Raw genomic sequence first — 24199 nt, forward strand, 5'->3', positions numbered from 1 at the left:
AAAAACAACAAGAAACATCAGCGCTGTCCAGCGTGTGGACAGCTGCAGCACTTCTGCACCGACAGAGGAAGGCAGATAGCACAGCAGCTGGGTGAGCACATTTGCTCTCCACGGAATTAGCCCAGGGTCATGTCAGGAGGCACAAACATTGCGTCTGAATCTAAACCTAAACAAGGGGCAGAAGGGTCTAAAGATGTGCACAGCAGTGTTAATCACAACAGCAACTATGAAAGCAATGCGTGCATCACTGAGATGTAAACCTAGAAACATCCTTTTCCTACGTGTATGCATATTTCTAAACTACTCCTAGGTAAAGAGGAATTTTTAAAATATGATATAAGGGTAATAACTTATCACAAAAACATGAATGCTGCTTTGATTCTAATGTAGTGTATGGGAAAGAATGCAGACAGACAAGGGAACAGGGATTCCATGGTGGGGGAGGGCAAGGAGCTATTTAACTGGTGCAGATTGAGTTAGCAAAAAAAAAAAAGATTCAGGAACTAGGTGGCCATGATGGCTATGTAACGTTATCAATGTACTTAGCTGAGCTACAGGCTAAAAAAGTCATGAGTTAGTAAATTCCATGTTTTGTGCATCTCCTCAAAAGAAAGGTTTGAGGAAAAAAGAAAAGAAAAGATTAGCCAAAATGACACCAATCCCATGGCAGAGTGAAGTCTGGCATAAAATACTCACAAGACATACACCCGCATATGGGGCTATACATATACAGTAATAACAAAGACAGAGGAAAAAGAATTGGAAAATTCACATTTATCTTCAAATCCTGTGCCTTTCTTTCCAGTCATATATTAAAAATTGAGGCCACGGAAAGGGAAAATGCCAGCTTTCCAAACACCTTTGTCTGCTTCTCAGAGTTTCCATGGCTGGAGATGCCCCTCTCTGCAGTGGTCCTGGCCTCCTACCTCCTCACCCTCACGGGAAACAGCTCCATCATCCTCCTCTCCCTGGTGGACCCCAGACTCCAGACACCCATGTACTTTTTCCTGGACAACCTCTCCCTGCTGGACATATGTATCACCTGCACCATTGTGCCTCAGCTGCTGGCCAACCTGTGGGGACCAGACAAGGCCATTGCTGCCTGGGCTGCATCACACAGGCTTACCTCTTTCACTGGATAGGCTGTACTGAATGCATCCTGCTGGCCGTGATGGCCATTGACCACTATGTGGCCATCTGCCAGCCCCTCCAGTACACTCTTATCATGCATCCCAGGGTGTGTGTGCAGATGACAGCTGCCTGCTGATCCACTGGGCTTCTAAACTCCCTGCTCCAAGCTACATTCGCCCTCCACCTCCCCTCTGTGGACACCACACCCTGGACCACTTCTTTTGTGATGTACCTGTGCTCATCAAGCTGGCCTGTGGGGACACCACTGCTAATGAGCGGGCCATGACATTGATGGCCATCCCCTTTGGAACAGTGAGCTCCTTACTAGTGGTCATATCCTACACATTCATTGCCAGGGCTGTGTTGAAGCAACCTTCAGCTAAAGGAAGGCGCAAGGCACTCAGCACCTGCAGTTCCCACTTGCTGGTAGTCACCCTGTACTTTGGACCAGGGATGTACTTTTACCTCCAGCCCTCAGCCAAAAGTTCCTAGGCCAAGTTCCTGTCCTTCTTCTACTGTGTTATCACCCCGCTGCTCAACCCCCTCATCTACACCCTGAGAAACAAAGATGTGAAGGCAGTGTGGAGAAGGATCCTGAAATCCCAGAGTGGCCCGAGGTCTTTAAAAGCCAGATGAGAGCTGCCTGCCTCCTGCTCATTCGTGTGCAGACGTCCATGAGCACTGGTCTCTCATGTCTGCTTTGTCAAAAGCATGTCCATGAGTTCCAAGAATGCACCCCCAGTCCTCCTGGTCTGCCTCCTCAGGGCCTTGAAAAGCTCTTTGGACTCAACAGTTCTATCACTGCTGCTCTCCTACACAGACGTCCCTCCCTAAAACCTCTGTACGTGACCTGTAGACAGAGTGAACAGCGCAGTTCTTACTTCTATAAACTGGTAAGAAACATCCTTTTTATTCTTTCTATCCTCTTTCCTTTCTTTCTCTCCTCATTTTTGTCTTCCTTGTCTTTCGTTCTTTCTTTCCATCTTCTTTTACATAACCATCACCACACAGAACTGTACACGAGTGCAGTTCTGACTTTGTATTTCTCTGCACGCACGTGTAGGTCACCTCCGTGTCCCTGCTCCCACTCTCAGCTGCCCTAGATCCACTCTTTAGCCTAGATCCACTCTTTAACACCTTACTTCCCTCATAGTTCATTTTCCCCTATCAGGCCATCTTTGGCCTTTAGATTCTGCACAGGATCATTATTGTGGTATTTGTCCTTCATGTTTGCTTGTTTTGCTAAACATGATGATATTGAATTCCATTAGTTTTCCTGAAAATAGCGTGATTTAACTTTCATGTGTCTCAGAACAGTCCATTGTGTATATCTATCACCTTTTCTTTATCCACTCATTACTGATGGCCATCAAGGGAGACTCCATTACACAGATACCAAAGGGAGTGCCATGATAAATACTGGTGTGGAAGTCTCTGTGTTGTGCGCTGACTTTAGCTACTTCGGGCAGCATAACCCTGAATGATACATCTGGAAAATATATAGTTCTACTTTTAGTTTTACTTTGATGCTTTAAAAGGAGCATTCATATTGATTTCATAGTGGCTATAATAATTTTTTCTTTTGACCTTTTCGAGACAGGGTCTTGCTGTGCAATTCAGGCTGGCCTTGGGCTCACTTTGTAGCCCAGGCTGGTCTCAAACTTGCAACAATCCTCCTGCCTCAGACTCCTGCTGGGATTACAGAAGAGAACCACCTTCTGTGGCTGTGGCTGTCATAATTTACATTTCCACCAACAATATGTAAAGTTTTCATTTGCCTTTCATCCTCACCAGCGTTTATTTCCTTTTATTTTTTAATAATAGCCATTTTGACTGAATAAAAGGAATTTCAGTGTTGATTAGATTAGTGTTTCTCAAACAGCTACATGCACTGAGTAGTTCTTCATATAATTATTGACTTCTACACTTCCTCTTTAGAGCAGTATCTGCTCAGATCTTTGGATCATTTAATGATTGGAATACTCATTCCTTTGGTGTTGTATTTTCTGGGTTCTTTATGTATTATGCATGTTACTCATCGTCCAGATGGACAGCTGGCTAATTTCTACCTTCTGCAGATCATCATTTTACTCTGGTTATTGTTTCCTTTGCTGTGCAAAAGCCTTTTAGTTTCATGAAATCCCATTTGTCAATCCTGGCTGTCATTTCCTGAGCTATTGAATCCTGTTCAGGGAACCAGTGTCTGTCCCAATACCTTTAAGGTGTTCCACTGTGTTTTCCTCCACCACTTTCAGAGTTTCAAGGTTTACATTAAAATCTTTAGTCCATTTTTTAGTTGATGTTTGCACATGGTGCAATATTCGAATCTACAAGCCATGTCCAATTCCTCAGTATCATTTTTTGAAAGATGCTCTTTTCTTCAATGTATGTTTTAGCTACTTTTTGAGGAACAGACTGTAGATGCTGGACTTATTCCTAGTTCATACACTTTTGTCCTTTGGGTAATGCCACTCCATTTGAGGGAGAGGCAGGGAAGGACAAAAAAAGAGTGTGGATGTGTTGTTCATGCACCATCTCCCCACAACAAATGCCATCATTATGTCCCTCAAACATGTACTGAAGATTACAATTAAAAATAAACAAAAGCAAACTAAGTCTCTGTGGCATGTTCTGAAACCAGGTGCCGTGGTGCATCGAGCATTGCTCCTCAGGACTACGTTGGCTCTTCCGGTCCCCCACTCCAGCTCTTCCACGTGGATTTTAACTTCTCATTCTGTGAAGAGGGTCCATGATATATCCATAACCACTTTTGATTAAGCAATTAATCCTGACAGGGTCTGAGTTGAAACCCCATTGCAGTTCTGGGAGTCCTTAAGCTGAGAATAGAGAAATAGAAATAGAGAATAGGAGAAAGCAAAAGGAAGGGGTCAGATGGCAACCAGTCAAGCCACTTGTCCTCTGGCAACCGTGGGAAAAGCAGGAAAGTCAGCAGCTGAGAAGTGTCCCATGTATACCTGGAGTCACAGCAAATATTCAAGCCACACAGCAATCCAGGTTGGTACCAGGACTCCAAGCCCCACGCTGGGGGAGCATGGGGACTGAACAACTTGCGTCCCTCTTCTTGATCCGCTCAGACATGACTCCCTCTTAACCTTACGAGATGTGCTTTGCTGTTTGTCACACAAAAAAGGACCACTGTCCAGAAATAGAATCTGTCAGAGCCATAATCATAGCCCGCCAGCCTCTGAAACCAGGAGAATCAAATGTGTGTGGTTAATGCCTCCCACGAAGAGACAGTTCTAATGGCAATCCACAGTGTAAGAGACTCGCTTCACCTGGACTAAGGCTCCTCTCCCCATGAAACTGATCCTGCAGCCAGGCGATACGGATGTGGAAGAGGCATCTGCAGGACTCCCTGAGCACAGATGCACCCACAGGTGCAGACCAGATGTGCTGCCCAGCACATTTCACCGAAGGTAATGCATGAGGTCTGCAGTGAGACTCGGTCAGCAGAGCAGCACACAGAGGCTGCTCTATAGCCCTGAGAAGCAAGAGAAGAGGGCTCCTATGTGACAGACAGCCCAGGGCTCGGTACCCCACTTTCTAAGGTGATGGCATAATTGACAGTTTCACATGTGATTTGTTCATGTTTAAAATATATTGCTTCCCAAGTAATTGGCCATGAAATGTGTCTGCACTCATGTAATTCTGAATACACTGGAAATCTGACCTCAGAAGTTAAAGGTTGAACCCAGTTAGTATTTTCATCAGAATCCATGGAAAGTTTAACAGAATTCCTTAATGGATGGCATCGGGCTGCTCCTGAACACAGGTTTTGATAGGGAACAGAGAGAACCATGTGGCCACACACTGCACTTCAACCTGAGAAGCAACTGTCTTGTTCCACAGTTTGGACTTCAGCTCACTCAGGTGCATACCCCAGGGCAAGATGACTGCAAGACAATTAATGAGAAAAAGCACAAATACCTCTGGACTGCTCCTATCTACAGTCCAAGCCCAGAGCTCATTAGAAGCCTGGAGCAGCACAGGTCTCAGAGCATCTAGCCCACGCATCCCAGGAGGTCTCATCTCAACAAATCCCTCTCCTGGCTGGACTCAGGGCACCACACCTTTCTATGGATTGAGCCTGAGACCCTTGGAGGAAGCTGCGTCCCTGACCCAGGACCTAACATTCCACTGTTGGCTGCTCAGCCCTGCACGTTGGCCTCTTCCCTGCTAAAGTAAGCAAGCGGAGACAGTTCCCTGAGCAAAGGCACTGAACTCCCTTCTCCCACAGTGAGTCCCACAAAGGCTTGAAATGGAGATTCCCTCACTTAGCCAATGCAGGTAATTCTGGGCAGCAAGGGGAAACTCCGAGACCAAAATGAGCACCTAAGGAGGGAATCTTCTTCAGCCTGAACATGATCTACTTTCTCCCTCATCAGAGAGTTTGCAGGTCCAAGAAAAGTGTGGGCCTGAGAAAATGTGTGTGTTTCTAGAAGTTGCTGGGAACACAACGCTGAGTGGTGACACAGGAATCCTAACCCCAGCACACCTGAGCCTCCAGTGGGGAGCAGCACCACTGCTGATAGAGATAGAGAAGGGGATAGAGAAAATCAGCAGGAAGACAGAGAACCTCTCACACTCGGTGTCTAACATGGCATTAGCAACCACAGCCTTAAGATCCAATTTCAATGAAATCCAAAGCAGGGAGCAGCGCTAGGACCAGGGATAAAAAGTCTGCATGACAAGCGAGGGGCTGGAGTGCAAGTGAGCTCAGAGGAAGCAGACAGAGCAAGCAGCCTGGTGAGCGCTGCTGTGGGTGCAGCAGTGTGGAACAGGGTGGAACAGGAGGAGGCCCTGCAAGGAGTACACAGTTCTTCTTAGCAACCCAGGCTCAGTTTGCTTGTTTGCAACGTGTGCAACAGCTGCTGCAGGTGAACACATGGGCAAGGAAGACAAAGGCTACGAGATGGGAGATGGGGATTCCTCTGACGTCACACAGTGTGTGTGTCTGCGGAATAAGTTCACAGCATCCCATAAATGGGCAGAAGTTTAAAAATCATGATAAACGTAAAAACAAGTTTTAATTCACTGTTATTTATTTACTTGCTTAATGACTTTTGCAATGCTAGGGATTACCCCAGGTCCTGTGCTGGGCAAATGTCCCAGTCCTGAAACGCACCCCCAGCACCAAATGAAGTTTTGTAAGTCTCAAACATGTGTCAGACTCTCTAACGCTCACAGATAGAGGGGGGTGAGAGACGGCAGTGGGATCATAACTCAGTCACACATGGAGACCGAGGTAGAGAGACCATGGGAGGGGTCACAGAGGAGCCCACACTGCTGTAGGGGTCCTGGGACCCCATCCTCCAGGTCAACTGGAGCAGAGGGAGAAGCTCAGGTGCAGAGGACCAGGCTGGAGCTGACAGCTAGCAGTGGAGGGGATGCGGTTGGGGAGAGGAAGCTGGGAAAAGGTTTGGTCCCCTCAGGATGGGCCTGACTGTAAGGTGGGGTCTGCAGGGTCCCTGTGGGCTGGAAGATGTGGATCCTAACTTCCCGAATCCCTCTGGGTGAGGAGCGTGAGGCCCACACTAGGGTAGGCGCCCCTGGACCATCCTGTGATCACAAGTCTGACATCGTGGCAACAGGGAGGCCAGAGGGACATTTCATTCATTCCTGAATTATGAGGAGTGGTGTTGGACTGTTCCTGAAAGTAGGGGACCTGACCACAGCACCCTCTTCCCATGGTGCTTTGCACAGAACAAGCTTGTGCAGGACCCTCATACTGTTCCCACAGGGCTGTCCCAATGTGCACCCCACGTGTGCAGCGTTCCCTTGCCCACAATCTCCCTCCCTCTGTTCCATCAGCCATTCTGACAGCACTGAGGGGAAAGTGAGCTACACCCAGTCTCACTGCCATTCCGAATCTGAAAATGGTGGTCTGACTGAAGAAGACAGAACAGTGGGTACCAGAAGTGGGTGGTCATGCAGGGATGGGGTCGAGAGATGGTGGACAAAGGACCCTGATGTGCAGATGGAGAGGATGAAAAGCCCAGAGTTCCCCTGGGATTCTTGGAAAATGCTGAGAGAGTTGAATAAGTATTAGCAATATAAAAAGATTACACTGTGGGTAATGCATATTGTAATTGACCATCATGCTCATATGCATACATATACATCTTTCAACTTTAAATAAACAAATTTGAAATTTTGTAACATTTATTTAGGCAAAAGTGACACTCCATATGTTTTATGTACCTTTTTAACTGAAATATTGTGGAGCATTGTTCCCTCTCCTCCAGTCAGAGCTCATGTGAGGAACAGGACCAGGACCATGTCACAGTGACTCTGTAACACCTCCATGTCCTCCAGCAGCTGCTGGGCACCAGTCTCCAGACTCCAACCCAGTCCCTCTGCTCAATCCTAGTGTAGCCATTTAAAATCCAATTGTCAAGGGCTGGGTATTTAGCTCAGTGGCATAAGCGCCTGCCTTCTAAGCGTGTGGTTGTGAGTTCAATCCCCAGTACCGATAAAATAAATAAATAAATGTGTACTTAGAAAATAAATAAAATAAAATCCACTAGTTGAATGCAGCCTAAACACACAAAGACAAGGAAACACACAGAAGCAAGGCATGATTTTTTACACAGATATCTATTTGAAAGATACACAAAAAAGACATCCCCTTATCTCCATAATTTTTTGATGGATGTGTTTTTCTCACTGCCTTTCTGCATGATCTTGGCTGTTGCCATCTCAGAATCTCCCGTCCCACACTGCATACATGTCAGCCGCTGTGCACATGTCCTTAACCTTGGCTCCCAGTGCTCCTAGCATTAGCTCAGCTATTTTTCTCAAGTTGATTGCCCCAGTCAGGCTCATTTTCCAAGAATAGATTTTCAGAACATCCAGTGGGACCTCCTCACTGGGAAGTGGGAATTCAATTTTTCTGTCGATACAACCTGGTGGTGAAGCAGTGCAGAATCCAAGATATCAATCCTATTAGCAGCCATGATAACCTTGATATGATATTCTTGGTAGCTTCAAAGCCATCTAGCTGGTTGAGTAGCACCAGCCTTGTGCACAGCCCTTCACTGTCTCCTCCAAATCCCCTCCGCCAGCCAAGTGGAGCCAACAGAGTCAATTTCATCCATGAAGATAATAGATGGGGTCATTCTTGCCACTTCCCCAGTGAATTTCTGAACCAATTCCAAGCCAGAGACATGAATAAAGGTGGAGTCTGCATGATGAGCTACAGCACAAGCCCAGAGCGTCTTCTCAGTGCCTGGGCTCCACATACCAGCACTTCCTTCGGCTGCACAATGCTCAGGGCTTCAAAGAGCTCAGGGTGCTTTAGAGAAGCCCAGTCACTCTTTGATCTCCTTGATTTGCTTGTCCAACCCACCAGTCTCTCATAGGTCAAGTCCGGCATCTCTTCCAGCATCATGAGTGCACGAGAGTGTCTACCTTGGTAGGTAGGATCACGTGCAGAGTATAGCTGTCATTTCTTAGGGCTACCTGGCAACTGGGTGTCACATCACTGATGTCCACTAGGCATAATTTGACAGCATGGAACAAATATTTTCTTTATATTTTCATAATCTGGACAATATTTCTAATAAGAAAACCAGTGCATAGCCTTCCCCATGATGTCCCCTTTATGCTATTTGCATTAGGAGTATGATCAAAGAAAGCCTTTGGAAGTTTTCACAGGTTCCATTCCAGATTTAAGTTCCCTTTCCTATGTGGAGCAGTTACATGCAAAGCAGAACTCTCCTGCAGTGTCCTCTCTGACACTGCACAGCCTGGAGTCTCTCTATGTCCCTGCAGCTCTGTCTCCTGAAGATTGGCATATCCTAAAGGAGTCATCGGGGAGGCCAGGCCATGGCCACAGGGACCCTCAACCCTGTCCTGGTAAAGCTCTGCTCTCTCTGATGCATGGTCCAGGGTCTCTGCTCCACCATCCTCTACATTCCCCACACAAGTGTGCATTCTACCCCTCTGATCACGTGCAAACTGCGCATGAATTGTGAACACGCTTGGTCTGCAGATGAGGAGAGGGAGCTCAGTTCTAAGCTAAGGAAGAGATGCAGGCCCCTCGGCTTTCATGATGTGGAGACAGTAGCTGATCCCTGCCACAGAACTCTGCTGCCATATGATGCTTGTGTGATTATCTGAACTGCCCCATCATGGGTTGTCATGGGTTTTCTTTGTAAGTTTGTCTGTTATTTAGAGGGAAAACCATTTTCAGAATGCTGAAATCACCAGTTTCCACATGCTTTCTCTTCCAATATATTTTGTTAGTCCATGGAGTCTTCCCAATATCTGATGGTGAGTGTGATTTCCTGCATTTAGAGCAAGGCTGAGAGTCAAGGTGGTGACATCTTCCACCCCAGTCAGGGTCATGGTGCAAGCAGACACGGACCCAGAGAGCTTTGCTTTAGATGCAAATGCTGTGCCCAGTGCCCCCAATAAACATGACGCCCACACCCAAATCTCACTCTCCAGATGAAGTTACTTTCCTGCTTGGCTAGAATTAGCCTGCGTTTGACACTGAAGACAACACTATCACAAGATGCTTACATTTAACTCACTTCATTTATCAGCAAGTAGAGCATTTTACCCCAAGATTCGGTTTTCTCTCTTTCTTAATTTTAGTTATTTGCCCCTCATGTTTGGTGATACTTTTCTTGACTCTCCAAATTACTTGCTAACTACACAAGTGGGAGTTCATCTAACTATGATTCTATAACATCAACGAATCTAAAGAATTCACCAAGTGTCATAATGAGGGTCACCAAGCACCATGCTGGGTTACATTGCCCAGAAGAGGTATCTTAGAGCCCACAGTGCTCCTTAGGGTGATAGTGCTTGGTGATGGTCCTGTGGCTGTCTTCTGAAGCTTCTTGTCAAAGGTAAAGAACAATGGTGTTGTTTATGACATTTTATAAACTTTCAACTTGGAAGTTTTCAGTCTTTATGTAGTTTCCAGTCTAGTGGTACTTGTTTTTGAATCAAGTTCATGAACAATCCCACCCCTTCAAGTGGCCAAAAAAATGTACTACAAAATGTGATAAATTAAAAATTTTGTTCTGTATGCAACTATGTGTTTTGTAATGAGATAGTTTATATAAGTGAGATGAAAATGATAGAAACACCAGGGGGAAAGAGAGCACAGTGAGGAAGATGTGAGTCCACTGGAATCTGGGAGTGTCACTAAAGACTGAATGTATGTGAAACCTAGAAACATCCCTGCAACTTCCAACCCATTAGCATGGGAGTGTCAAAGAATAATAGCAGGAATCAGCATGGCCGTCCAGCTTGTGGGTGGCTGGAGCCCGTGGAGGAGGGAAAATAGCATGGCAGCTTTGCAAAGCAGCATGGGAGATCTCCAGGGAATTAAACTTAGGCTCACTTTAGGATCCAGAAATGTCACTTCTCAGTCTATCTCCAAAAATAGAAAGCAGATTCTCAAAGTGTACTGGACACCAAAGTGCAGTGTAGCATTAACCGCAGGAGGGAAAGCACTAAAACGATGTGCACAGGTACACAGATGAATGTCTAAACATACTGTTCATATATGACAACATGGGACACGCAAAGTAGGAAATTCTAATATATTCCTCAGTGCAAATTTTTAGCATAAAGATGTAAGGGAAATAATCTCATCACAAATTTATGAATGTTGGATGATTCTTACACAGAAATGAAAGTCAAATAGAGAGTAGAACAGAGTTTTCCATGGTAGGGGAGGTCAAAAGAGATATTTAACAGGAGCAGATAGGGTTTGCAACAAGAAAAAATTCGGGAAATTGATGGTAGTGATGATGCACAAGGTTATTAATGTACTTAATTACACGGAGCCACATGTTTGGAAATAGATGAGTCAGTAAATTTCATGCTATGTGCATCTTCTCATAAGAAGTAGAAAATTAGATGCCACCCTGCCTTGGAGCCAGCTGATTACAGACTGAAACTTCTACATACCATTCAAGAAAGCAAAAGAAGCTAGAAGAGTCTGCATAATCCCAGCAAACTTTTCGTTACTTTCTACAAAAATGAAAACCATCTAAAATTATTTTCCAGGAAAAACATATTCAAAACACAAACTCAATTTCCTACAGTGGACAACAAATTTTCTTTAAAGAAATATGTTTCCTTGAATAAAAAAAAAACCCTTCAGCAAAACTTTTAATGTTTGGAGAACTGTGGAGTTTCCAGCAAGCAGGCGGGCGCACACTATACCCAGAGCCCAGCCTATTTGGGACTCTTGCACCATCTGGTGAAGTGTAAGGGCCGGGTGGATCTGGGGCACCTGACCCACCTTCCCATGTGTCTGGAAGACTGTGTATTTCTCAGCAAGCAGATGAGCATCACCAGTTCCAGAGGCCCCGCAGCCTGCAGTAAGTGCCCAGTGCACTTTGCCCCAAGCCCAGACTGTTTGGGACCTTCCAGGCTTCTGGGTGCAGTGAAGAGGCTAACTGGGTCTGAGGCATCTGCATCCACCTCCCCATTCCAGCTGCGCTCGGAGAACTGTGGAGTTTCCAGCAAGCAGGCGGGTGCACAGTGTCCCTGGAGCCCAGCTTATCTGGAACTATGGAGTTCTAAACTCTGTAGGCAGAAGAGGGCCACTGCTTCTAGAGGCCCAGCAGCCTGGGGGAATGGGGTGTCAGAGTCCCAGGAGCTGCAAACATAGAAGTGAATTTCCAACAGACCCTGAGGAAGTTTTCAAATAACACTTGAAACACAGAAATATAGGAAAATGACAAAATTAAAGACCAAATTACAACCTAAAACCTCCAGCCCATCTCAAAAAACCCTAGGAGCAATGTATATAGAAGAAAATATATGCCATACATCTCAAATATCAGATATAATAGCTACGGAAATAAACAAGCAACTACAGGAAGCTTTAAATGAATTCAAACTCAAAATAATCTACCAAGTAAAAGAAGAAATGAAAGAGATTCTGAATATATCTAAAGAAAACACAGGTACAAAATTGGAGGAACTAAACAAAAAGATAGAATCCCTAGATAAGCAATATAAGAAACAAACAGGATACATAAAGCAGATGCACAGAAACATACAGGAAATAAAAACCCCACTAAAAGCTGTAAAAACCACCTCAATGAAAGTGAAGATAGAATTTCAGACCTTGAAGACAGGATTGCAGCTAGTGAACAGGAAAGGGAAAGATCTTTTAAAAATAACAGGAAATAACAATTGAACAACTGCAAGATGATGCAAAGAAAAATAACACAAGACTGATAGGGCTTAATGAAAAAGAAGGGGACAACATAAAGGATGTCAAGAGGTTATTTGGAGAAATAATAGCTGAAAATTTCCCAAGCATGTGATCAGAAACCGACATCAGGTTCAGTGAAGCCTATAGAACTCCAAATATTCATAACCAAAATAAAACTACACATAGACATATAATAATCACCATCCCAGAGATCCAACACAAGAATAGGTTATTAAAAGCTGTCAGAGAGAAAAGACAAGTCACTTATAAAGGAAAACCTATCAGAATCACAGCAGATTTCTCAGCACAAACAATAAAGTCAAGAAGAGCATGGAGTGAAGTATTCCAGAACCTAAAGCAAAATGATTTCCAACCTAGACTGATATACCCTGAAAAACTATCATTCAAAATCAATGGTGAAATACGATACTTCCATTACAAAGAACAGCTGAAGAACTTCATGAACACCAAGCCAACCCTACAAAAAATATTGAGAGACAGTTTAGATACACAAAGGAAAAAACCACTAAGCAAATCAGATAATTAAACAGAACAGAAAGATAAAGATGCAACAGCAGAGAGATAACATGTCAACAATAAACCAGCATATAACAGTTATAACCATTAATGTAAATGATCTCAATGCACCAATCAAATGAAACAGACTAGCAGAATGGATCAAAAAACAAAATCCAACCATATGCTGTTTACAGGAAACCCATCTAACCCAGAAGGATACTCACAGACTGAAAGTCAAAGGATGGAAAACAATACTCCAGGCAGCAGGAATCCAAAAAAAAGCAGGAGTAGCAATTCTGTTTGCAGACAATGTGAACTTTAAACCAACAATGACCATAAAGGACAAAGAAGGTCACTGCATACTGGTTAGGGGAAAACTCCAAGAGGAAGAGATAACTATATTAAATATATATGCACCAAACTCCAGAGCACCCAATTATATAAAACAACTATTAACAGAAATGAAAACTCAAATTATCAGTAACACAGTTATAATAGGAGACCTTAACACGCCATTGACACCAACGGACAGATCAACCATGCAGAAAATGAGCAAAGAAATAACAGAACTGAATCACACCTGTGAACAACTGGACTTGATAGACATATACAGAATGTTCCACCCAACAACATCAGAATGCACATTCTTCTCAGCAGTACATGGGTCATTCTCTAAAATAGACCATATATTAGCTCACAGAACATATTTAAACAAATGCAAAAGAGTTGAAATCATCCCTTTCATGTAATCGGATCATAGCGCATTGAAATTAAAAATTAATGATAAAAGATACTGCAAAAATCCCACAAACACATGGAAACTTAATAACACACTCTTGAGTAACCAGTGGGTCACAGAAGAAATTAAACAATACCTACAAGAAAATGAAAATGCAGATACAACTTACCGGAATCTGTGGGATGCAATGAAAACCGTCCTCGGAGGAAAATTTATTGCACTGAAATCCCACATCAGAAAAACAGAATGAATACAAATAAATAACCTGATGCTACACCTCAAACAGCTAGAAAAAGAAGAGCAAGTCAAGCCCAAAGCCAAAAGAAGAGAGGAAATTATAAAAATCAGAGCAGAAATCAATGCAATAGAGACTAAGAAAACAATCCAAAGAATCAACGAATCAAAGAGTTGGTTCTTTGAAAGAATAAATAAAATTGATAAGTCCCTAGCCAACCTTATTAATAAAAGGGAAGAAAAAGCTCAAATTCATGCAATAAGAAATGAAAAAGGTGAAATCTCTACAGACCCAATAGAAATACAGAAGATCATCAACACCTATTTTGAAAACCTCTACTCTCAAAAGTATGATAACACAGAAGAAATAGACAGATTCTTAGAAACATATGAAGTACCAAAGCTAGATGAAGAGGATGTAAAACTGTTGAATAACCCAATCTCTGTTAATGAAATTGAAAATACAATTAAGTCCTTACCTATTTTAAAGAAGAGCCCAGGCCCAGATGGATTCACTGCAGAATTCTACAAGAAATACAAAGAAGACCTAATGCCGACACTCCTCAAACTATTCAATGAAATTGAAAGGGAAGCAATCCTTCCTAAGTCATTCCTGGAAGCAAATATTACTCTGGTACCAAAACCTGAGAAAGACCCAACTAAAAAAGAGAACTATAGACCGATCTCCCTAATGAACACAGATGCAAAAATCCTCAATAAAATATTGGCAAATAGGATGCAGCAAATCATCAAGAAGATTACTCACCATGACCAAGTGGGATTCATCCCAGGAATGCAAGGATGGTTCAACATACGCAAATCAATAAATATAATCCACCATATCAATAAAGCCAAAAGTAAGAATCACATGATCATTTCTATAGATGCAGAAAAAGCCTTCGATAAGGTCCAACATTTATTCATGATAAGAACGTTACAGAAAATTGGAATAGATGGTCTTTACATCAATATAATAAAGGCTATTTGTGACAAACCAACAGCCAGCATCATACTAAATGGCCAAAAATTGAAAGCCTTTACTTTAAAAAATCAGGCACAAGACAAGGATGTCCTTTATCACCACTCCTATTTAATATAGTACTGGAAGTACTAGCCAGAGCAATTAGGCAAGAGAGAGAAATAAAAGGGGTAAAGACAGGAAAAGAAGAAGTTAAATTATCATTGTTTGCAGATGACATGATACTCTACCTAGAAGACCCCCTAAACTCCATTGAAAGACTCTTAGATACAATAAATGAATTCAGTAATGTGGCTGGATACAAAATCAATACTCAGAAATCAATAGCATTCCTATACACGAACAACAAAATCACAGAGAGGGAAATAAGAGAAACTACACTCTTCACATTAGCAAGCAAAAAAATGAAATATTTAGGAATTACTCTTATAAAAGAAGTGAAAGACTTATACAGTGAAAATTATAATACACTGCAAAAACAAATTGAAGATGATCTCAGAAAATGGAAAGACATCCCTTGCTCATGGATAGGAAGAACAAACATTGTGAAAATGGCCATTCTCCCAAAACTCTTATACAGATTCAATGCAATCCCAATAAAAATACCATCAACATACCTTACAGATCTAGAGAAATCACTCCTAAATTTCATCTGGAACCAGAAGAGACTAGAATAGCAAAGGCAATTCTAAGCAGCAAAGGCAAGGCAGGAGGCATCACAATCCTTGACTTGAAGTTATACTACAAAGCAACAGTAGTAAAATCAACATGGTATTGGAATCAAAACAGAGCCGAAGGTCAATGGAATAAATTAGAAGATACAACCACAACTACAAACACACTCAACAACCTTATCTTTGATAAAGGAGCCAAGCAGGTTCACTGGAAGAACAACAGTCTCTTTAATAAATGGTGCTGGAAAAACTGGCTCTCCATTTGCCGAAAACTAAAGCTAGACATGTCTATCACCATGTACTAAATTAAAATCTAAATGGGTCAAAGATCTGAGTATTAAAACAGAAACACTAAATCTATTGGAAGACAAATTAGGTAGAAACCTTGGAGACATAGGAGTAGGTAAAGAATTCATGAACAGGACTCAAACCGCATGGGAAATACTTCCCAGAATCAATAACTGGGACCACTTCTTATTAAAAAGTTTCTGCATGTCAAAAGAAATCTCCAGCATAGTGAAAAGAAAACCCACAAACTGGGAAAAGATTTTAGTGAACTCTCTCTCAGACAAGGGCCTCTTGTCTAAAACATATAAAGAATTAAAGAAACTCAGACCTCCAAAATTCAAAGATCCAATCCAAAAATGGGCATCTGAGATGAATACGCAATTCTCAGATGAAGAAATGCAAATGGCAAATAAACAAATGAAAAAATGCTTATCATCATTGGTCATTAGAGAAATGCAAATTAAAACCACACTGAGATACCATCTCACTCCTGAAAGAATGGCCAGGATCAAGAAAACCAACAACAACAAATGCTGGAGAGGCTGTGGGGAAAAAGGAACTCTCCTGCACTGCTGGTGGGAGTGTAGACTGGTACAGCCTTTGTGGAGATCTGTGTGGAGATTTCTCAAAAAGTTGGGACTGGAAATCCCATTTATTCCAGCTATTCTACTTCTAGGCATATTCCCAGAAGAACTGAAAGCATCATACCACAGTGATATATGTGCACCTATGTTTATAGCAGCACAATTTGTAATTGCCAGATCTTGGAAACAACCCAAGTGTCCATCAACTGAGGAATGGATTAAAAAGTTGTGGTATTTCTATACAATGGAGTATTATTCAGCTATAAAGAAGGATCACATTGAGATATTTATCAATAAATGGGCTCAGCTTGAGACCATACTCAAATGAAATAAATCAATCTCGCATGTGTGAATACCGAATAGTTTCCCTAATGTAAGTAATGATTCAAATGTATAAAAATATGTGGTAATCATGATTCCCCATTATGTGGCCTTGAAGCCTTATAAAATTTTCACTTATTAATTAGAAAGGCTTTATTCTGGGCTTCTTGATATGGAAATATTTGAAGCTATAGTATATGAAGTTTTATCCAAATATTTCAAGGAAAAAGACAGACACTATGGTAACTACTATTCTTTAAAAAAATTATTTAGTTATTTCTTATGTTTATTTTAATTAAGGGAAAAATTAAAAAAATTAGGATATATAATAGTAACTCTTTTGGATTTCCTATTAACTTGTTTTGAAGCCTGTAATACTCCCATGATCTTGTTTTGACTGATTAGACTCTGTTCCATTCTGTGCGATAGTATCAAGTCTGAGGGTATAGGCAACTACTTTGAAGGCAATAAGATTCACAAAGATGCCCATTCTGGTTTGACTATTGTCTCCTTTGGAAGTCCTGTAATGTTTACAACGCCTAAGTTTTATTGGTCTTGTTCTCTACTGTTTTGTCCAACTTTATAATATCTAATGAGATAGACAATTCTTTTTAAGGAAACAAGGGACAACGTTGATAACCATTGTTGATAAACTTGTACTCTGTTCTATATCATGTGCTATGTCTATCCTTGGTTTTGACTGACAGCTTTGTTTTGCCATATTTGACTTTATTCTCTCCCCCCCAAAAAAGTAATAAGAACTAAGGAGTAATAAAATCCAAAATCTGTAAATTTTGTTGTAAAAAAGAGAGGGAGGGAAAAAAAAGAGCTCTAACGGATATAACAACAAGTGTGTTTAGGGGTGTTAAATAGCTGACTATATTAATGTTTTTGGATCATTGAACACAGCTGTTTGCAGTCTCTCTGTTTGAATATCTACTTTGTATTCTTTGATACTGTGATTTGAGCAACTATTTCCAAGATGATAATATGTAATCTATTAACAGGTGATTTCTTACTGTTATGTTTTTTTGTAGTTCTGTATTATGTGTAACCTTACACTGCTTTGTTTTGTTTTGTGTTTTTCTCTTTTTCTTCTTAAATAAAAAAAAAAGAAAAACTGGCTCTCCATTTGCCGAAAACTAAAGCTAGACCCATGTCTATCACCATGTACTAAATTAAAATCTAAATGGGTCAAAGATCTGAATATTAAAACAGAAACACTAAATCTATTGGAAGACAAATTAGGTAGAAACCTTGAAGATATAGGAGTAGGTAGAGAATTCATGAACAGGACTCAAACCGCACGGGAAATACTTCCCAGAATCAATAACTGGGACCACTTCTTATTAAAAAGTTTCTGCATGTCAAAAGAAATCTCCAGCATAGTGAAAAGAAAACCCACAAACTGGGAAAAGATCTTAGTGAACTCTCTCTCAGACAAGGGACTCTTGTCTAAAACATATAAAGAATTTTAAAAAAACTCAGACCCCCAAAATTCAAAGATCCAATCCAAAAATGGGCATCTGAGATGAATACGCAATTCTCAGATGAAGAAATGCAAATGAAAAATAAATACATGAAAAAATGTTCATCATCATTGGTCATTAGAGAAATGCAAATTAAAACCACACTGAGATACCATCTCACTCCTGAAAGAATGGCCAAGATCAAGAAAACCAACAACAACAAATGCTGGAGAGGCTGTGGGGAAAAAGGAACTCTCCTACACTGTTGGTGGGAGTGTAGACTGGTGCAGCCTTTGTGGAGGTCAGTCTGGAGATTTCTCAAAAAGCTGGGATTGGAAGTCCCATTTATTCCAGCTATTCTACTTCTAGGTATATTCCCAGAAGAACTGAAAGCATCATACCACAGTGATATATGTGCACCTATGTTTATAGCAGCACAATTTGTAATAGCCAGATCTTGGAAACAACCCAAGTGTCCATCAACTGAATAATGGATTAAAAAGTTGTGGTATTTCTATACAATGGAGTATTATTCAGCTATAAAGAAGGATCACATTGAGATATTTATCAATAAATGGGCTCAGCTTGAGACCATACTCAAGTGAAATAAATCAATCTCGCATGTGTGAATACTGAATAGTTTCCCTAATGTAAGTAATGATTCAAATATATAAAAAATATGTGGTAATCATGATTCCCCATTATGTGGCCTTGAAGCCTTATAAAGTTTCACTTATTAATTGGAATGGCTTTATTCTGGGCTGCTTGATATTATTGCCTGTGATGAAATGAACAACTATTTTGAAGAAAATAAGTCATCATAATAGCTAGTGCTGATTTACTATCATCTTGTTTTGAAGCCCCACCAAACTATGGCTCTTCTGTCTCCATTGGTTTTATCATGATGTATCTTGCTGTATTTTATTATATGTGATAGTATAAACAAAAATTGTTATAGGCAAAGAGGTAATATAGAAACCATTGTTCGCTTTCTGTTAGCTGGTTCTAAATACCCTACAATGCTTTCATCCACTTAAATGGTTTTACACTGACTATCTGATATATTTGAAACTATAGTATATGAAGTTATATTCAAATATTTGAAGGAAAAAAACACTATGGTAACTACTATTAAGTCCGGTTATTTGGTGGTGAAGCACTAGGTTGCTGAAACTATCATGCTTTGACCTGTATTGTTATGTTGCTATGTCCTCTTTTATCTCAATCTCTCCCTTATTCATTAAAAAAATTATTTAGTTATTTTTTATGATTTTTTTAATTAAGGGGAAAAATACAAAAATTAGCAGGATATATTATAGTAACTTTTTTTATTTCCTATTAACTTGATTTGAAGTCCTGTAATACTCCCACTATCTTGTTTTGACTAATTAGACTCTGTTCCATTCTGTATGATAGTATCAAGTTTGAGGGTATAGGCAACTACTTTGAAGGCAATAAGATTCACTATGATGGCCATTCTGGTTTGACTATTATCTTCTTTGGAATTCCTGTAATCCTGTACAAGATTTAGGTTTTATTGGTCTTGTCCTCTACTGTTTTATTCAATTTTATAATATGTAATGAGATAGACAGTTATTTTTAAGGAAGCTAGAGGCATTATGGTAACCATTGTTGATAACCTTGTACTCTGTTTTTACATCATGTGCTATATCTATCCTTGATTTTGACTGACAGCTTTGTTTTGCCATATTTGACTTTATTCTCTTCCAAAAAAATAATAAGAACTAAGGAGTAATAAAACCCAAAATGTGTAAATTGTGTTGTAAAAAAGAGAGGGGGAAAAAAAGTGCTCTAAAGTATACAACTGCAAATGTATTTAGGGGTGTTAAACAGATGACCATATTAATGTTTTTGGTTGGATCACTGAACACAACTGTTTGCAGTCTCACTGTTCAAATATCTACTTTGTATGCTTTGATACTGTGACTTGAGCAACTATCTCTAAGATGATAATGTGTAATCTATTAACTGGTGATTTTTTACTGTTTTTTTTTGTAGTTCTGTATTACTTGTACCCTTACACTGCTTTGTTTTGTTTTGTTTTTTCACTTTTTCCTTTTAAATAAATTTTTTTAAAAAGTAAAAAATTAAAATAAAAAGGATTGCCTAAAACAAACGTTTCACTCCTATTCCTGGCAGGAAATGTTCAGAAGGTACACAGCTGCAGCAGGTCTATTGTTGTATCACAGGTGTACACTAATAGAAAAGGGAGAAAAATTAAATGAAAACTCATATTTGCCCTCAAAATATGTCCCTTTCCTTCCAGTCATATATTAGAGACAGATGCCATGGAAAGGGAAAATATGAGTTTTCCTAACACTTTTGTCCTGCTGGGCTTCTCAGAGTTTCCATGGCTGGAGATGCCCCTCTTTACAGTGGTCCTGGTCTCCTATCTCTTCACCCTCATGGGGAACAGCTCCATCATCATCCTCTCCCTAGTGGACCCCAGACTCCAGACGCCCATGTACTTCTTCCTGGACGACCTCTCTCTGCTGGACCTATGCATCACCTGCACCATTGTGCCGCAGCGGCTGGCCAACCTATGGGGACCAGACAAGACCATTGCTGCCTGGAGCTGCATCACACAGGCTTACATTTTCAACTAGACAGCTTGCACTGAATGCATCCTGTTGGCCGTGATGGTCATTGATCGCTATGTAGCCATCTGCCAGCCCCTCCATACACACTCATCATGCATCCCAGTGTGTATGTGCAGATGGCAGCTGCCTGCTGGTCCAGTGGCCTGGCCAATGCTCTGTTCCAAGTCATACTCACCCTCCAGCTTCCCCTCTGTGGGCACCACACCCTGGAACACTTCTTCTGTGAGGTTTGTGTGCTCATCAAACTGGCTTGTGGGGACACCACTGCTAGTGAACTGACCCTGGTGGTGGGAGCCATCTCTCTTGGGATGGTGCCTGCCTTGATGGTGGTCATCTCCTATACTTTTATTGTCAGGGCTGTACTGAAGCTACCTTCAGCTGAGGGAAGACACAAGGCACTCAGCACCTGCAGTTCTCACTTGCTGGTGGTCACCATGTACTTTGGACCAGGCATCTACATGTACCTCCAGCCTCAAGATGAGAGTTCCCAGACCAAGTTCCTGTCTTTCTTCTATTGTGTTATCACTCCAGTGCTCAACCCCCTCATCTACATCCTGAGAAACAAAGACATAAAGGAAGCGTGGAGGAGGATCCTGCAATCACGGTTCTTGGTGAAGAGTTGCAAAACCAGATCTCTGCCTGTCAGCAAAGTAACCATCACAGTATCAAAGAAGACATATTGTGTCTGCTTTTCCAAATAAGTTCCCATGAATTCCAGCACAGTGTTCTCACTTCTCAAAGTGGAACAACTGAAAAAAATCTTTGGACTTGAATGTTCCATTTTCTTCTGTCTCACAGACAGCTACAGTCCTTTCAGTAACTCTTCCCAAATATATTGCCTCCATAGACAAAGCAAACAGTATGGTCAACACATTTTTGAGCTGCTGATACTGTATAGAACACTTTTATTTCTGTCTTTGTTTTATTTCTTTTCATTTGTCATAATTATTAGCACATACTAATTTTACACGATGATGGGTTTCATTATGACATTTCTCAACGTTCATATAATGTGTTTTAATCATACCCATCCTCCTATTGCCCTCCCTAGTTCTCCTCTTGATCCCTTTGTCTCCCTGATGGACCCTTTTCTTTTATAATAGTATCTTAAATGCCCCACACCACAGCCAAATTCATATATGCATATATTCTAGCTGTAGAATCATATCATCTGCAAACAAGGATTATTGACTTTTCAATTTTCCATTTATATCCCTTTTATTTTCTTCTCTTGTGTAATTGCTTGGGCTACAATTTCCAGTACATTGGGCTGGAGATTTAGCTCAGCAGCATAAGCGCCTGCCTTGCAATCAGGCAGTCGTGAGTTTGATCCCTGGTACTGATAAAAAAAGAAAAAGACAAAAAAAGAATATACAATTTCCAGTACATTATAAAATAAGACCCATCATAATCCAACATGAACAACATATCTAAAAGTGTACTTTGGATTTGTATAATTTTCTTATGTGCTTATATATTTTTGCTATTAGTCTGCATATATATATGTATAGATGTATATAGAGTATGCATTTATATATATAAGGACCTATAAGACATGTAAATAAATCAAATACTAGAAAAATGAAAGAGGGTGGAGAGAACAGAAATAAAGAATTGAGATGCATTATGAATGTCTACCTGCAATAAATGTAACCATTACATGTACTAATAAAAATTGCTAAAACAACATGTACTAATAAAAAATTTGTTAAATTTTATTTAAGGAGAAAAAAGAAAAAACGGAAAAAGGGTACAAGTTTTACAGAATTTCAGAAAAAATAAACAGTAGGAAATCACTAGTTAATTACATTTTGTCATCTTAGAAATAGTTGTTGAAGTTACAAAATTAAAGCATATAGAGGAGACTTTCAAACAGTGAGACTGCAAACAGTTTTGTTCAATGATCCCACAAAACTCAATAATCTGGTTGTCTATCTTATACACTTAAATATATATGCAGTTATATCCTTTAGAGCACTTTCTTTTCCTTTCTTTTGTACAATGACAATTACACATTTTGGGTTTTATTGCTCCCACAGTTCTTATCACTTTTTTTTGAAGAAAGTAAAACCAAATGTGACATACCAGGACAGAGTCAGTCAAATCAAAAGGATGGACATAATACATAACGTAAAAACAAAATACAAGGTGATCAACAATGGTTACCATAATGCCTCTTGTTATCTTAAAAAGAATTGCCTATATCATCAGTTATAATAAAATTGAACAAAACAGTAAAGAATAAGGCCAATAAAACCAAAACATTGGAGATGTTAGAGGACTTCAAAAGAAGATAATAGTCAATCAGAATGGGTGTCATAATGAGTCTTATTTTCTTCACAGTTTTGCCTATACTTTCAAACTTGGTACTATCAAGCATAACAGAATAGAGGAAAATCAGTCAAAACAAGATGGTGAGAGCAATACAGAGTTTCAAATCAAGTTAATAGGAAATCAAAGTGGGTTACTATAATATATCCTGCTATTTTTTATTTTTCCCTTAATTAAAAGGATAAAAATGAAAAAGTAGATAATAAAAAGGAGAATGGAGATTTAAAAAAAAAAGAGGGCATAACAACAAAACAGCGCAGGTCAAAACATAGCCATTTAAGCAAAATAGTGTTTCACCACAAGATAATCTTGACATAATAGTAGTTACCATAGTGTCTCTTCCCTTAAAATCTTTGGGTATAACTTCATATACTGTAGCATCAAACATATCAAGAAAATGTAAAACTGTTCAAGAGAATGACAGTATTACAGGGTATTTAGAATCAACTAACAGAAAATGAACAATGGTTTCTGTATAATCTCCTTGTCTATAAAAGTTTTTGTTTATATTATCACATATAATAAAATCCAATAAGATACAACACATTAAAACGGATGGAGACAGAAGAACAAAAGCTTGATGGGACTTCAAAACAAGAGGATATTAAATCAGCACTACCTATTATGATGTCTTGTTTTCTCCAAAATGGCTGTTCCTACCATCCAATCTTCTCTGTCTCCTTTCTGTTGAGCTCTTTTTCTGTCATTAGTTGTCAGTTTGTCCTCTTCATTTCGCTTTGTGCTCCATTCATTGTGGCCTCTCTGCCACTGTTTCTGGAATCTTGGTATTTTTTATTTTTAGAATATCCTGCAGTAATCTCTGTAGAGTTGAATTGGTGGTTGCAAATTCCCCTAGTTCCTCTTTATCCTGGAAGCACCTTGTTTTTCCATCAATTTCTAGGGACAGTTGTGCAGGATATATCAATCTTGGCTGGAGGTTATTATCTTTCAAAGTTTGAATTATTTCCCCCCACGCTCTTCATGATTTAATGGTTTGTGCCTAGAAGTCTGCTGTAATTCTGATGGGTGTTCCCTTGTAAGTGATCTGTTTCTTGTCTTTGACGACTTTTAATATTCTGTTCTTATACTGGATTTTT

At 40.3% G+C, this 24199-nt stretch overlaps 3 pseudogenes; 2 read left to right on the top strand and 1 right to left on the bottom strand.

Annotated features, from left to right (window-relative positions):
* Positions 1-713: 713 nt before the first annotated feature.
* Positions 714-1767, top strand: LOC100728013 (olfactory receptor 2C1-like; annotated as a pseudogene).
* Positions 1768-7781: 6014 nt separating this feature from the next.
* LOC100727738 (26S proteasome regulatory subunit 8-like) lies at positions 7782-9903 on the bottom strand (annotated as a pseudogene).
* A 10556-nt stretch (positions 9904-20459) lies between these two features.
* On the top strand, positions 20460-21472 carry LOC100727458 (olfactory receptor 2G3-like; annotated as a pseudogene).
* The last annotated feature ends 2727 nt before the right edge of the window (positions 21473-24199 follow it).

This window comes from Cavia porcellus, unplaced genomic scaffold (assembly GCF_034190915.1).
Source record: "Cavia porcellus strain 051 isolate PalLab524CR breed Dunkin Hartley unplaced genomic scaffold, mCavPor4.1 scaffold_2, whole genome shotgun sequence".
NCBI classification, from domain to species: domain Eukaryota; kingdom Metazoa; phylum Chordata; class Mammalia; order Rodentia; family Caviidae; genus Cavia; species Cavia porcellus.